Raw genomic sequence first — 15,293 nt, 5'->3', positions numbered from 1 at the left:
ATGTGGTAGAAACAACTGGAGACATATACACATGGTTATCCACATGAGGTCGTGATCTAGGGGGTTGGGGAACATTGGGCACTGAAGGACAAGGAACCTCTGGTGTTGGGGAGCTGGTCATTTTTTCTCCCTCTGCTATCAGCTTCTTCCACTGAGGCTTGATAGTGAGCACCTCATCAGCTAGAGCAGCAGCTTGTTCCACTGTCTCTGGTGTCCTCTCGCGCACCCATTCCCGGATCTCAGTAGGGCACTTGGCATAAAACTGCTCTTTTAGGATGACCTGGATGAACGTCTCCCAAGTTAAGGCCCCCTCTCCCTCCAGCCAGCGATGGCATACTTGTTTCAGTCTGTGGGCATACATCTTGAAAGACACTTCCCCATCACAGGCTAACGTACGGAACTGAGTCCTATAAGTATCTGGGGTCACGGCATAATGTTCTAGAATGGTCTGTTTTATCTCCCCTACTCACAATTCCACTGAGGGTCCATAGCTCTATAGGCGTCAGTAGCTCCACCCTCCAAGAGGCCCACCAGGTGTCTGACTCGCTCTTTTTCTGGGACTTCCATTAATCAAGTCCTGGAAGAAGCTGTCAATATCGTCTGCAGCTTCATTAAATGGCTTAAAGTCCTTGCGGGACACTCTGGAGAATTCCCTCATAGTTGGTGCTGTGTCTGGAGCCTCTAGCTGCTTCCACAGCAAACCTCCTCTCCAGCATTGCTGCCCTCTCTTGAGCTCTGCAAATGGCATCCATCTTATATTAAATGGTGACCTCATCTCCAAGCAGTGCCATCTCCTCCTCATACCACACAACGCACTGACTTTTTTGGGTATTTATCTCCAGCTCCAGTCTTTCCTGTCCTTGCTGTGGAAATTGTTCCTCGGCGCCATCTTGCAAGCAAGCGTTTTCCAAAGCCTCAATTAGTTGCTCCTTGGAGAGTCCTTTGTAGCCAACTCCTAATTCGTGGGCCTTTGTTTTGAGGTTCAACATAGTCCAGTTCCTGTATCCTGAGGTTCTGGTTTCAGACGTTGATGGGCCGTTGTCCTCCATTTCTTCTGCTCTGCTCCTGCTGCTGCCACCAGTTTGTGACGGGGTATGCGACAGAGCAGTGAGGAATGCCAGGCCAAGGAACAATCCAAAGGGCTTTATTGGAACCACAAAGATAAAGCACCAAACATAAATATAAATCATTAAAGTCTGCAAGGAGTCCACAACAAAACAAAAGATCCAGGGGCACCTCCCGGTATTCCAACGCCAGGGAAAATAAGGCAATGGTCCTTATATGAGTTCCTTGAGTCCAACAGGGTGAATAACAAAACACAATCCCACATGGCCACTGATCTCCAGTCTGTAACAGTCCATACACAGGCTCTAGGATCCAGCCTCAGCTATAGATCCTAGTCCTTCTCCAGCCGAGATCCAACTAACTGACCTAACATGGGTCTCATTGTTCTTCTCTCCTGGGATCAGCCCCTTAGGTGGGCAGAAGAGTACAACTCCGCCTGGACACTTGATACATGAATGGACTTTAGAAGTCCTGGCTCTGTTCTGTTTACCAAGTTGTGGATTGGAGAAGTCCCATGCTGAGAAGAACAAACAATCCTCCACCAGTAGTACATACAGGACAGTCAAGGAGAGACAGACTATTACAACATGAGCACAGGCGGGGGAGGGACACACTGTTACATCCCCCAGCTGAGTTTGAGACCGCTGGGCTAGACCATCGAGAAAGAATATGAATGTCGGGACGACATTAAATTAGGAAGAGTGTGACCCATAGAAGCTGTATGTGATATAGAATCAGCTGCAACTAGCAGGAGTAATAATGTGAGGAGACAGGAAGTAGCTGTGGAGCTGCAGGGAATGCTGGGAAAAAGGCAGTGGTGTCCATGACAACCAGGTGAGAAACGTCTGAGAGAGATTGGAGGGAACAGAGCGGTGGTTAGATCAGGGTTTTCCTTGAGAAACGGTCGATATAAATAAGGAGGCTCAGGACAGACAAGATTCTGTATTATCTGAAGAGAGGAGTAGAGGGACAGTATAAACTCTCTTCTTCCTCCCACACCTCCATTGTATGAGGCGCGTACAGACCGCGCAGCTCTAGACACGCTGTGAAGAGGACGGGTCTGTGAGGAGAAACGCTCTGTATAGAGTAAAGGGGGCTTTACACGCTGCGACATTGCTAATGCGAAGTCGTTGAGGTCACTGAATTTGTGACGCACATCCAGCCGCTGTAGCGATGCCGTTGCGTGTGACACCTATGAGCGATTTTGGATCATCGCAAAAACGTGCAAAATCGCTCATCGGTGACATGGGGGTCCATTCTCAAATATCGTTACTGCAGCAGTAACGAGGTTGTTCCTCGTTCCTGCGGCAGCACACATCGCTCTGTGTGACACCGCAGGAACGAGGAAGCTCTCCTTACCTGCCTCCCGGCCATAATGCAGAAGGAAGGAGGTGGGCGGGATGTTACGTCACGCTCATCTCCGCTTCTATTGGGCGGCGGTTTAGTGACGCAGCTGTGACGTCAGACCTTAGAAAGGAGGCGGTTCGCCGGTCACAGCGATGTCACCGGGCAGGTAAGTACATGTGACGGGTCTGGGCTATGTTGTGCGGCACGTGCAACGATTTGCCCGTGTTGCACAACAGATGGGGGCGGGTACCCACGCTAGCGATATCGCAGCGTGTAAAGTGGCCTTAAGGTCATGTATTGGAAGGACGTTGAATAAAATCCCAATAATTACCTTCACTTCTTAATTGTGTGATAACTGTGCCTAAAGATACTGCCCTCCCTTTACTGTTCAGAAGAATAATGGCCGTCCTGTGTAAGATTTCCCTGGGATTCCAGAAGGACTCATGTAAAGTATAAGCCTTCACATACTGAGGCTCGTACTTGCAACACATGCTCAGGTGCCCAGTACTGGTAACTAGTGATGAGCGGGCACTACCATGCTCAGGTGCTCTGTACTGGTAACTAGTGATGAGCGAGCACTACCATGCTCGGGTGCTCAGTACTGGTAACTAGTGATGAGCGGGCACTACCATGCTCGGGTGCTCAGTACTGGTAACTAGTGATGAGCGGGCACTACCATGCTCAGGTGCTCAGTACTGGTAACTAGTGATGAGCGGGCACTACCATGCTCGGGTGCTCTGTACTGGTAACTAGTGATGAGCGGGCACTACCATGCTCGGGTGCTCAGTACTGGTAACTAGTGATGAGCGGGCACTACCATGCTCAGGTGCTCAGTACTGGTAACTAGTGATGAGCGGGCACTACCATGCTCGGGTGCTCAGTACTGGTAACTAGTGATGAGTGAACACTACCATGCTCAGGTCCTCTGTACTGGTAACTAGTGATGAGCGGGCACTACCATGCTCAGGTGCTCAGTACTGGTAACTAGTGATGAGTGAACACTACCATGCTCAGGTCCTCTGTACTGGTAACTAGTGATGAGCGGGCACTACCATGCTCAGGTGCTCTGTACTGGTAAATAGTGATGAGTGGGCACTACCATGCTCGGGTGCTCAGTACTGGTAACTAGTGATGAGCGGGCACTACCATGCTCAGGTGCTCAGTACTGGTAACTAGTGATGAGCGGGCACTACCATGCTCGGGTGCTCAGTACTCGTAACTAGTGATGAGCGGGCACTACCATGCTCGGGTGCTCAGTACTGGTAACTAGTGATGAGTGAACACTACCATGCTCAGGTGCTCTGTACTGGTAAATAGTGATGAGTGGGCACTACCATGCTCGGGTGCTCAGTACTGGTAACTAGTGATGAGCAGATACTACCATGCTCGGGTGCTCAGTACTGGTAACTAGTGATGAGAGGGCACTACCATGCTCAGGTACTCAGTACTGGTAACTAGTGATGAGTGAACACTACCATGCTCGGGTGCTCAGTACTAGTAACTAGTGATGAGTGAACACTACCATGCTCAGGTGCTCTGTACTGGTAAATAGTGATGAGTGGCCACTACCATGCTCGGGTGCTCAGTACTGGTAACTAATGATGAGTGGGCACTACCATGCTCAGGTGTTCTGTACTGGAAACTAGTTATGAGCGGGCACTACCATGCTCGGGTGGTCAGTACTGGTAACTAGTGATGAGCGGACACTACCATGCTTAGGTGTTCTGTACTGGTAACTAGTGATGAGCGGGCACTACCATGCTCGGGTGCTCGGTACTGGTAACTAGTGATGAGCAGGCACTACCATGCTCGGGTGCTCAGTACTAGTAACTAGTGATGAGCGGACACTACCATGCTCGGGTGCTCAGTACTGGTAAATAGTGATGAGTGGGCACTACCATGCTCGGGTGCTCAGTACTGGTAACTAGTGATGAGTGGGCACTACCATGCTCGGGTGCTCAGTACTGGTAACTAGTGATGAGTGGGCACTACCATGCTCGGGTGCTCAGTACTGGTAACTAGTGATGAGTGGGCACTATCATGCTCATGTGTTCTGTACTGGTAACTAATGATGAGCGGGCACTACCATGCTACCAAGATTTCCCTGGGATTCCAGAAGAACTCATGTAAAGTATAAGCCTTCACATACTGACGGTCATACTTGCAACACATGCTCGGGTGCTCAGAACTTGTAACTAGTGATGAGGGGACACTACCATGCTCAGGTGCTCAGTACTTGTAACTAATGATGAGCGGGCACTACCATGCTCAGGTGCTCAGTACTTGTAACTAATGATGAGCGGGCACTACCATGCTCGGGTGCTCTGTACTGGTAACTAGTGATGAGCGGGCACTACCATGCTTGGGTGCTCAGTACTGGTAACTAGTGATGAGGGGACACTACCATGCTCGGGTGCTCAGTACTGGTAACTAGTGATGAGCGGGCACTACCATGCTCGGGTGCTCAGTACTGGTAACTAGTGATGAGTGGGCACTGTGACGACATGGACACCCAATGCCTCTCATGGGTTAAAGTTTCTTAACATTCAGCCAGACGTATTGTTCTATTGTGTATTACCTCATGTTTGCCTAGGTATTGTTTCTCCAGACCCTTCCAGTAACCATTGTATTGTAGTTGTGTATTGCTAATGTGATTACCTTAGTAGCCATTGTCGAGTCTGTGACTTGCAGGCTCCATGTAGATATCCTCAGTCTTTCTATGCACACCATTTAAATGAACATTATCCATGCAGCTTGAAATTCATCCAATGGGAGAAGCCATCTTGTCCAACCAATCCGATGAGGACGCAGTGTATCCAAGTGGAAGGCTGTGGCTATAAAAGGGATTTCTTTAAGCCACCAGGTGGTTGTTGATGGATGCTGATGGATCCAGTCTAAGCTCTTAGGAGCTGACTAGAGGATCAGGATATCTTATGGCTTCAATCTAGGGACTCCGGTTCCGGTTGGAGACCATATCCACAGCCTAGGGATTTCGACTCCGGCTGCCAGGATTGTAACATCATACCAGGACTACCTAAGGAGGACACTCAGGTTGGGACAGTTCAGTCACCTGTTACAGACTTTGCAGACCTCAGCCAGCTTCCTAAATCTGGCATTATTCCTTTCTCGGTGGGTGCCCGCCAAAAGCGGGGTGCTGCTGGATTGGAGTAAATAGCCCTGGAACCTCTGAGGCACAGACATTCTAATCCCTGGTGAGCCACCAGGTGGTTGTTGATGGATGCTGATGGATCCAGTCTAAGCTCTTAGGAGGGTGAGACTCTGTTGCCGGTTACATTTCTGTGTTTTGCTGGTTATGTGTTATGTGCCGTTACTTGTTTGGGGATCCAATAAAGTCTAATTATTGTGGTTCCCTCACCCTGTGTTGTCTGAGTAGTGTTACGCCCACGGTTAAGGAGGCCGGCGTTCAGTTGGGATAAGCCCTGAGCCACACTGTCTTTCTAAAGGCGGCGGGTTTTAGCGGATGAGAGCACCCACTGAGCCCCGTGTCTCCACAGGCACTACCATGCTCGGGTGCTCAGTACTGGTAACTAGTGATGAGCGGGCACTACCATGCTTGGGGGCTCTGTACTAGTAACTATTGATGAGCAGGCACTACCATGCTTGGGTGCTCTGTACTCATAACTAGTGATGAGTGAGCTCCTTCCAACTGTCTCACTTTCTACAGACTGCTTCCACCAACTAGACTCCACCCCCAGCCTGGTCACCAAATCCTGGCCTGATGGGGTGTTGCTGAGTGAGAGTCTTGTGTTTTGTGTACATACCGGTGGTGTCCTCCTCCATACCCAGGATAGAACACTATACCTCTGGCTGAGATGCAGTACCTCTGTGGCGACTGAAGCCTCAGGGGCGCCACACTCCCCCACAGCAAATCCCAGCATGTCCTCGGGCTGGAACAGAAATGAAAATACAGTGGTGTGATGACATGCAAATTTTGAATGCTGTTAACAATTTAAAACCTTTTCTTCCCTTTATGGGAGGCATTACCTCTTGAACGTTACCAACATGGTAACTTTTTGCAATGTATTGTTGATGTGTTGGTCTTGAGGAAAAGGTTCCATACCTCGAAACGCGTAGACCTAAGGAATAAAATCTTAGTTAATTAACAATTTTAAATTTTTTCTGGCGAATGCGCAGCATTAACCCCTTCTCTCCTGCTTTGAAGCCTCGTCTACGTGGGGCTGCGGCAGCCGCCATTATTTGTATGCTATGCGTGGTGGTTGTGACTATTACACATTGCCCTTTATGTATCTGGTAAGACCCTTTCAGAGCTTCTTTTTTCTAGTCTTATCACAGACGTTTTGCAATATAATATAAATCTCTCCAGTGTAAAACATTATTTTAACACAATTAACGTTGTAAAGGAGCCCATGAAGCCAAAGTCCTTTGCACGGCTCCAGTTATGTGCAATATTAGCAGCAACAAATAGAACATTGTGGGGGACCCCACAAACACCCCCCAACATAGGCCCTGGGCGTCCGACAGAGCGTTCCTGACCACGCTTCATTACTTCAGCACGCCAGACGGGTTTTAACTCCTGTGGGCTTGGAATTCAGCTAGAGGGCGCTGTAACCAGTGCACACTGTATACACGGGCAGTCCTGGCCACACTTGTCCCGGGACCCAGCTGTCCATTCTTAATATAAAAACATATTATCAGCAAAGTTATCAATGCCATCAAAGCGGTTAACTATTTCCAAGCAAATTAAGTATTTCCATCTCTTCTTTTCACTCTCTGTCACCAGCCCTGCGGCTTCCCAGCTCTGGGCAGTCCATGTACCCGGCACGCCCTAGCTCACACCCAGTGTCTCTGTGCCCTGGTCGCAAGACACAGTGTTTGTTGTGCTGACTGGGCAGATTGCCGGTCTGGTGCGCACTCCGGTGCAGCTCCTCCAAGGGCTGTGTTCTTACATTCAGGGCGTACCAACTGACTCGCCCACCCCAGGGCTATAGGACACCCGGTGTCGGGCCGGACTCGTCCGGGGGTAGTCAGTGGTGGCGGGGCCCGACTCCGTGACCCTGGCGGGGTAATCTAATATGGCTTCAGTGGGGGTGGTGATAATTAAAGTTTATGGTTGTCGTGACGCCACCTGTGGTTTGCGGCTATTAAGCTGCCGCTGCTGTATGAGGCCTCCGGGGCTGGTGGAATGGCAGCTTGGATGGTCCTGATCCCCACAGGTGGAGCGGTGCCCCGGGGCAACAGTTGGTGCTTGTAAGAGTCTATGAGGGTGTGTAGATGGTGCAGTGCAGGCGAAATAACAGAGGCAACACCAGGGAAAGCAGTTTCAAGATGTTTACTCACAGTTCCTGGCTGGTGCACACTGGTGCCTTTGGACTGCTGGGACCCACTGTCAGGGATCTCCGCTGATCCCGGGTAGTTCTGGGAATAAATGCCGGTGCACCCCTCTGTTGTGTCTCTTCCCTCGGCTGTCTTCAAAGCCTCGACTTTTCCGGATAAACCTGTCTTGGCCTCCACTATAGGTTCTGGACAAGAAGGGTTGCCTGGATGGTACTCTGCCCTCTTCCCAGGGCTTCTACAGTGGGATGTGGCCCTGGGCGCTTGCAACCACCCTGGGCCTCGGTGTTCACCTTTGGAAATGACTTCTCTTTCTCCAGTTTCTAGGGACCGTTCCCTGTAGGCAGCCTGATCCCTCCACCCGATGACTTAGTGGAACAGGCCACAAGCTTGGAAGCCTTGCAGTGGCCCTGGAATCCTTTCTGTTGTTCTCTGCTGTGGTGTCACCTGGGCCTAGCCGGGCCCCAGGGTCTCCACCAGGAAGCGTCACTTTCTCTTGCTGTTTCAATCCTCTCCTCTTTCAGACAATCTGCCTCCTCTGCCTCCCGCAGACTTCTGACTCCTTCTGCACTTCACTCTCTCTGCAGACTGACACTTGACCTTCCTACATCTGCTCTACTCTCTGTTGGCTCATCCCACCTTCCCAGTTGCTAAGCCCTACCCTATGGGAGCAGGGATGGGTCTTATGGCCCCTCCCAGCATGCAGCATGGGGGGGTGGCTGCCACTGTCCCCGGTCCCGAAGTATGCCTAACAATGGGTGTAGTGCAAATTTGCCTGTGTACCGGCGTTTACCTCTGTCCTTACCCAGGATGGGACATCACACCTCTGGCTGAGGTGCAATGTCTCTGTGGCGACGGAAGCCTCAAGGGCACCACACAACCCCTTTCACCTTTCACCCTTATGTTGGGAGTACACCACGGCATCATCTGGGTACAGGTTGCGAACAGGATGACCATTCTGCAGGTGGGCTTCCACCTCTCGGCAGGAGACAAAGATGTCTTTGCGGGACTGGGATCGCTAATGAAGCCACATCCCTGCTCCAGGTCAAACTTGATCACCATCCTGTGCCTCAGTGGTCCTTGCTCGGAAGGTTGGGCTTTGCGGAGCCGCTGCTTAGCAGCCATGTTGCGGGTCTCCTTTGCATCCCATTTGGCCTGGCGCTGCTCCTGCTCCACATGCAGCCTAGTCAGCTGCTGCTGGCACGCCACCTCGATGGCACGTTTAGGCTGGGTGGGCTTTAGAGGGGCTGGCAGTCTTTTTGTGCCACCGCCCATGACATCCCAGGCCAAGCGTTGAGAAACCTGACTGGGTACAAGGGTCGGGTGAGTTACAAATGGTCCCACCAGGGTGTCCTCGGCTACCGGGGCAACTGGGTGTTGTCTCTGCCGTTAGCTCTCTGGTGCCGGTCTCCTCCTCCGGTAGGGTCGACGTCGCCCAATTCCTGAGGGCACGCCCCTCCGCCACCACTTCCATCAGGGACTCTTGCCATTTGTGGACGGTACCCGCCTGGAGTTCCAACAGCCGGTGTCCCAGCCCCTTCACCTCCTCCTCTAAGAAGTCCGGTCTAGGACTGGTCGCGGTACCGGTGCATCTCCGGAACAGCCAGGGGAGCCTAATGCTTCCACCCTGCGCTCCAGGTTGCTCCGGTTGCTGCTTGCCTTGGCGCATCCTGATTCCTTCTGTGCAGTTATCCCATGGTCTTTTACTTCCTGAGAAGGCGGGAGTTTTGGGCACTTGGGTAAGTTTCGATTTTCCTCTGTTACTGTAGGGGGCGGGTATGGTTTTTCCCGCCATACCACCACCCAGCCCATGAAGGGCGGATATGTAGTGCCCCACAGGACCTTAGGGTACTCATCACCGGGCCAGTGGTTTCTTGGGGTTGCTGTGACTGGCCTGACCCGGCTCCGTGGCCCCATCGGCTACATGAAAAGACAAACAAACAGGTGTCCAGTGTAAATGGGGATGGAAGGAGGGCGACGGGTCCCTGGGAAGCATGTCTCCGGTTGTAATGGCGACTGGGTCTAGGCCTCCTCCACCGCAGACCCTTCCTGTGACTTTTCCTCTCCCAGGGGCGGTGTTGGATGGGAATGGGGGATACTTCACAGCACCACCCGTGATATGAGGCCAAGAATTACCTGCCGCTGCAGAGTCTCTACGGGGAAGGGAAAAAAAGGTTCAGCTCACCTGCCAGCCAAACTGCTCAAATCCGTAGGGTGCAAGGGTCCGCTGGTAGGTCCACGCCAGCATGGGATAAGCAACAGCAAAATGGAAGGGAAGGATCCAGCACAAATTCCTTATTGATAAAAAGTTTTTCTTATTCTTTATTGAAGTATTAAAAGCAAAAACAAAAGGGAGACCGAAGATTGGAAGCATACATTAAAGCATGGGTGCTCTTAACGCGTTTCGGACTTTAAATAAAAACATACTAAACTAAGTCCTTAGTCATAACTGATGACTAAGGACTTAGTTTGTTTTTATTTAAAGTCCGAAACGCGTTAAGAGCACCCATGCTTTAATGTATGTTTCCAATCTTCGGTCTCCCTTTTGTTTTTGCTTTTAATACTTCAATAAAGAATAAGAAAAACTTTTTATCAATAAGGAATTTGTGCTGGATCCTTCCCTTCCATTTTGCTGTTGAGAGTCTCTACGGGGCAGGTGTTGGGTGCAGCTAGGATCATATCACTCCCCACAGGCGGAGCGGAATTACCCCGGGAGATTGGTGAGAACAGGGCGGCAGTCCACGGGAGCGCCAGAGCGCAGGGTGGCGGCATTTACTCACAGAGTCAACGGGTGCGGGTTCCAGATGCTTTTATTCTCTGGTTAAGATGGTATTGCACCCCAGATGCTGGTCCTCGCCGTCAGAGACTCCGGTCGATCCCGGGGAAGTCAGATGTCTGGTCCGGTCTGGTAGTCGGTGGGCTTTCTCCTCCGTGCAAACTCTGTACTCGGTGGGTCCCCGTGGCCTGAAGCGTCTTGGGATTCCCTCCTGCTCTCTCTCTCACTCTCTGTCTTGGCCTGTATGACAGGTAGCTTGAACCTCTCTTGGGTCGGAGCTCTCTCCATTCCCAGGTTCCCTCTTCCTGCAGTGGCCCGGACACTAAAGTCGGTGAGGTCCTTGATGGTCCCTCACCGGGCAAATCTTATGAGGTGAACTTGAAGCGTCTTCCTAAACTAGGGCTCTGTACCCCGCCTGTGCTCAGTCCAGTGAGTACGAACACTGTACTCTCCCTGGTGACTGTACTCATTTTGCCCACGATTACTGGTACCGGGTCCTGTCCCACCAGGTGTTACTAGCCCTGGTCTGGCTGGCTCCCCTCTGCAGGAGACTCCCGCAGAGGTCGGTGCGGTGTTACATCCCAGACGGTTCTGTTCTGCCTCCCTGAAGGGTGCCTGGAAGCAACCCCTCAGGGAGCTGCTCCACAGCGTGTCTGCTCTGTCTCTGTCTGACTGGAACTGACCTCGACTTCCTGTCTGCTTTGTAAGTTACTCCTACTCCTGCCCCCCACCTTTGCAATGAACCAGATCGTTGTTATGGTGACCTGGAGTTTCCCCAATGCCTGTGCCTGCTAGGAATGGGCTGAGTCACTTCCTGACTGTGTTTAGATGAGCTATGTGAGGTGTGTGTAAACTTACCAGGTTAACCTCTTCCTGCCTGGGAAGGATATAATGATATACCCTGTAGCGACCAGTCTCAGGGGCACTACAGATACACCTAGGCTGTCTGATTACACATGGCGCCTGTTCTTTTTCAATGGTCGCCAGCGCACAGTCTGTTTTACACAGTCTTTAAGGCGCACAATACCCATTGTGACAGGCACGAAATCCTGTTCGTGACGCCAATATGACACACCCGGACCAGGACTGTGGGGCACTCGTTACCGGGCTGCTCCTTGTCTGAGAGGATGGATGTCGGGGCAGCAAGGCCCGGTTCCATGACCCCGGTGGTGTAATTGAAAAGGGATAATAGTGGGGATAATAATTCATGACACCACCTGTGGTACTCGGCCAGAGATAGCCGATGCTGAGGGATGGGAGCACTGGGGCAGATGGTGACGCAGCTTGATTGGTATAGCTCTTCACAGGTAGAGCGGGGCCCCAGGGCTGATGGGATTAGTAGTCAGTGATGGCGGGGTTGCAGGGGTGGAGGCGCAGGCGAATAACGGAGCGACACAGGGATGCAGTCTCAAGGTTTTTACTCACTGAAGCATGTTCTGTCCCTGGTCGCCTTCCTGCGCTGACTTCTCTCCTGCCTATCCTGTGCCTACGCACACAGTGCCCTGAGCCGGTGTCCGCGAGCCCTGTTGGGGTGGCCTGAAGCTCTATCCCTTAACCCTATGTGGTCACTGTGGAGACACGGGGCTCAGTGGGTGCTCTCGTCCACTGAAACCCGCCACCTTTAGAAAGACAGCGTGGCTCAGGGCTCATCCCAACTGAACGCCGGCCTCCTTAACCGTGGGCGTAACACTACTCAGACAACACAGGGTGAGGGAACCACAATAATTAGACTTTATTGGATCCCCAAACAATTAACAGCACATAACCAGCAAAACACAAATGTAACAGGCAACAGAGTCTCACCTTTCCGCTGGCTCACCAGGGATTTAGAATGTCCATGCCTCAGAGCTTCCAGGGCCACTTACTCCAATCCAGCAGCACCCCGCTTTTGGCGGGCACCCACCGAGAAAGGAATAGTGCCAGATTTAGGAAGCTGTGTGAGGTCTGCAAAGTCTGTACCAGGTGACTGAACTGTCCCAACCTGAGTGTCCTCCTTAGGTAATCCTGGTATGATGTTACAATCCTGGCAGCCGGAGTCGAAATCCCTAGGCTGTGGATATGGTCTCCAACCGGAACCGGAGTCCCTAGATTGAAGCCATAAGATATCCTGATCCTCTAGTCAGCTCCTGAGAGCTTAGACTGGATCCATCAGCATCCATCAACCTGGTGGCTTAAAGAAGTCCCTTTTATAGCCACAGCCTTCCACTTGGATACACTGCGTCCGCATCGATTGGTTGGACAAGAGCGCCTCTTCCATTGGATGAATCTCAAGCTGCATGGACAATGTTCATCCAAATGATGTTTACAGAAAGACTGAGGGTATACATGTAGTCTGGGAGTCACCGACTAGACAATGGCTACTAAGGTAATCACATTAGCAATACACAACTACAATACAATGATTACTGGAAAAGTCTGGAGAAACAATACGTCTGGCTTTCAGTGGCCAACACAATTACATGAGTCCAAAAGAGTCTTGTAAAAACAATGAGGGACTTATCCCCCGTCTATAAACAATCTATCATCCTGTCTGGCTGAATGTTAAGAAACTTTAACCCATGAGAGTCCATGTCGTCACAGTCACCTTCCAACGGATTAATGTGCAGAGTTGGCTTCGGTACTAGCTGTATCCTTATCCTTCGGTTTTACTAGATGAGCACGCTGGTTCTTCTCCTCTAGTCTAGGGACCGGATCCCTGTCTGTGGCCAAGTCCCTCTGTGACGGGGTATGCGACAGAGCAGTAAGGGACACCAGACCAATGAACAATCCAAGAAGATTTAATGAGGCAGGGAGCATAAAACATCCAATATCCAAATAGTTCTTTAGAGTCCACACAAAGGAAACAGATCTGGGGCAATCCGACGCCAAGGAGAATGCAACAGTCCTCAGATGCGTTCCCTAAATCCAGCAGCATGGCAGCTGATCCTCAATGTCCAATCGTCCATGTATGGGCAAAAAGGAGCTGTCCTCAGCACAGGTCCTCGCCCTTCACCCAACAAAACATAACTAAACTAAAAAACATGTGCCTGAATCTCCCACCTCTCCTTAGATCCACCCCCTTAACATTTGCTACTTGTAGCTACTAGTTAGAAAGAAGTTCCTAGACACAGTCTCCAGAGATTGTATACTAGGGAAGCCCCCTGCAGAGGAGAACAATATATATGCAACCCCCACCAAATCAAGGAGAATAGTTACTGCTGAAGCCTGATTGCAATATGATACAGGCTGGGGGGATATAATGTTACAACCCCTTCCCCCTTAATTTGTGCACGGACTAGTGACCTCAACAGGTCGCTTGTCAAGTGCACGTAAACATGGCGGACCTGACTTAGGGCTCTTCTTGCCTGGACAATCCGTCTGTATTTTGGTGTTGGCTGCCCCTTCTATATTGTATTGTAAAGTTATAGGGCTGCAGAGCAGGCTCCATCGTAGTAAGCGTCCATTGTCCCCAGAGACTCTGTTCAGCCAGGTGAGGGGATTGTGATCATTAACCAAAGTGAATTCTCGCCCATACATATACGGCCTTAGTTTCCTAAGGGCCCATACTACAGCCAGACATTCCTTCCCAACAGTTGCATAGGCCATTTCTCGTTCCAGCAGCTTCCTGCTGAGGTAGGCAATGGGGTGCTCCTCCCCGGCTGCAGTCACCTGGCTGAGTACAGCTCCCAGTCCATAAGAAGAGGCATCCGTCTGCACAATGAATCTCCTCTTGTAGTCAAGAACAGGGTCAAGAGCAGCCAGAACAGGGTTGCAGACCAAGGCGTCCTTCAGCTGGTTAAAAGCCTCATCACAGGCTGGAGTCCAGATCACCAGCCGGGGCATCATTTTCTTCGTGAGGTCTGTTAGGGGCTTGGCCACAGAGCTGAAATGAGAAACAAATTTTCGTTAATAACTGGCAGTGCCCAAAAATGCCATAACTTGTTTCTTGCTTTGGGGTACAGGCCAGTCTCTAATAGCCTGGATTTTGGCAGGTTCAGGACGTAACTTCCCTCCTCCTACTCGATGCCCTAGGTATTGGACTTCACCCATCCCCAATTGGCATTTATCAGGTCGAATAGTTAGGCCTGCTGCGAGAATCCGGTCAAGAACAACAGCTTCTTGGTTCAGATGTTCCTCCCATGTGCGGCTGAAGATGGCGATATCATCCAGGTAGGCACAAGCGAAGTCGCCACATCCCCAGAGGATCTGGTCCACCATTCTCTGAAAGGTTGCAGGGGCGTTTTTCATTCCGAAAGGCATGTTTAGAAATTCATACAGATCAAAGGGGTTATAAAAGCCGACCTTTCTCTACCTTCCTCCGTTAGGGGAATTTGCCAGTATCCCTTACTGAGTTCCAAGATGGTGACGTATCGTGCCCTAGCTAGCTGGTCTAGAAGTTCATCAATGTGGGGAATTGGGTAAGCATCACTGATGGTATGGTCATTTAGTCGTCTGTAGTCCACACAAAATCGAGTACTCCCATCTTTCTTGGGTACTAACACAACAGGAGAGGCCCAAGGACTATGGGAGGCCTGAATCACCCCAAGCTTTAACATCTCCTCCAGCTCATGCTGCATGGTGTTTCTGATTCTGGTACCGGGTAGGGAGCCTGCTGTATGGGACGGATGCCCTGAGTGTCCACATGATGTTGGGTTACTGTGGTTCGACCTGGTCGGGATGAGAAAGCAGCCAGTCTCTGATGGAGCACTCCCAGCATTTGTTTTTTCTGTAAGGAATCTAAGTGATCTGTCAGAGGAGCCTGTTCCACAGTGGATGGGGCTCTGGCTGCTTCAACAAGATCAGGTCATTACCT

The sequence above is a fragment of the Anomaloglossus baeobatrachus genome, chromosome 6 (genome assembly GCF_048569485.1).
Source record: "Anomaloglossus baeobatrachus isolate aAnoBae1 chromosome 6, aAnoBae1.hap1, whole genome shotgun sequence".
Classification (NCBI taxonomy): Eukaryota; Metazoa; Chordata; class Amphibia; order Anura; family Aromobatidae; genus Anomaloglossus; species Anomaloglossus baeobatrachus.
This window is presented reverse-complemented; position numbering follows the sequence as displayed.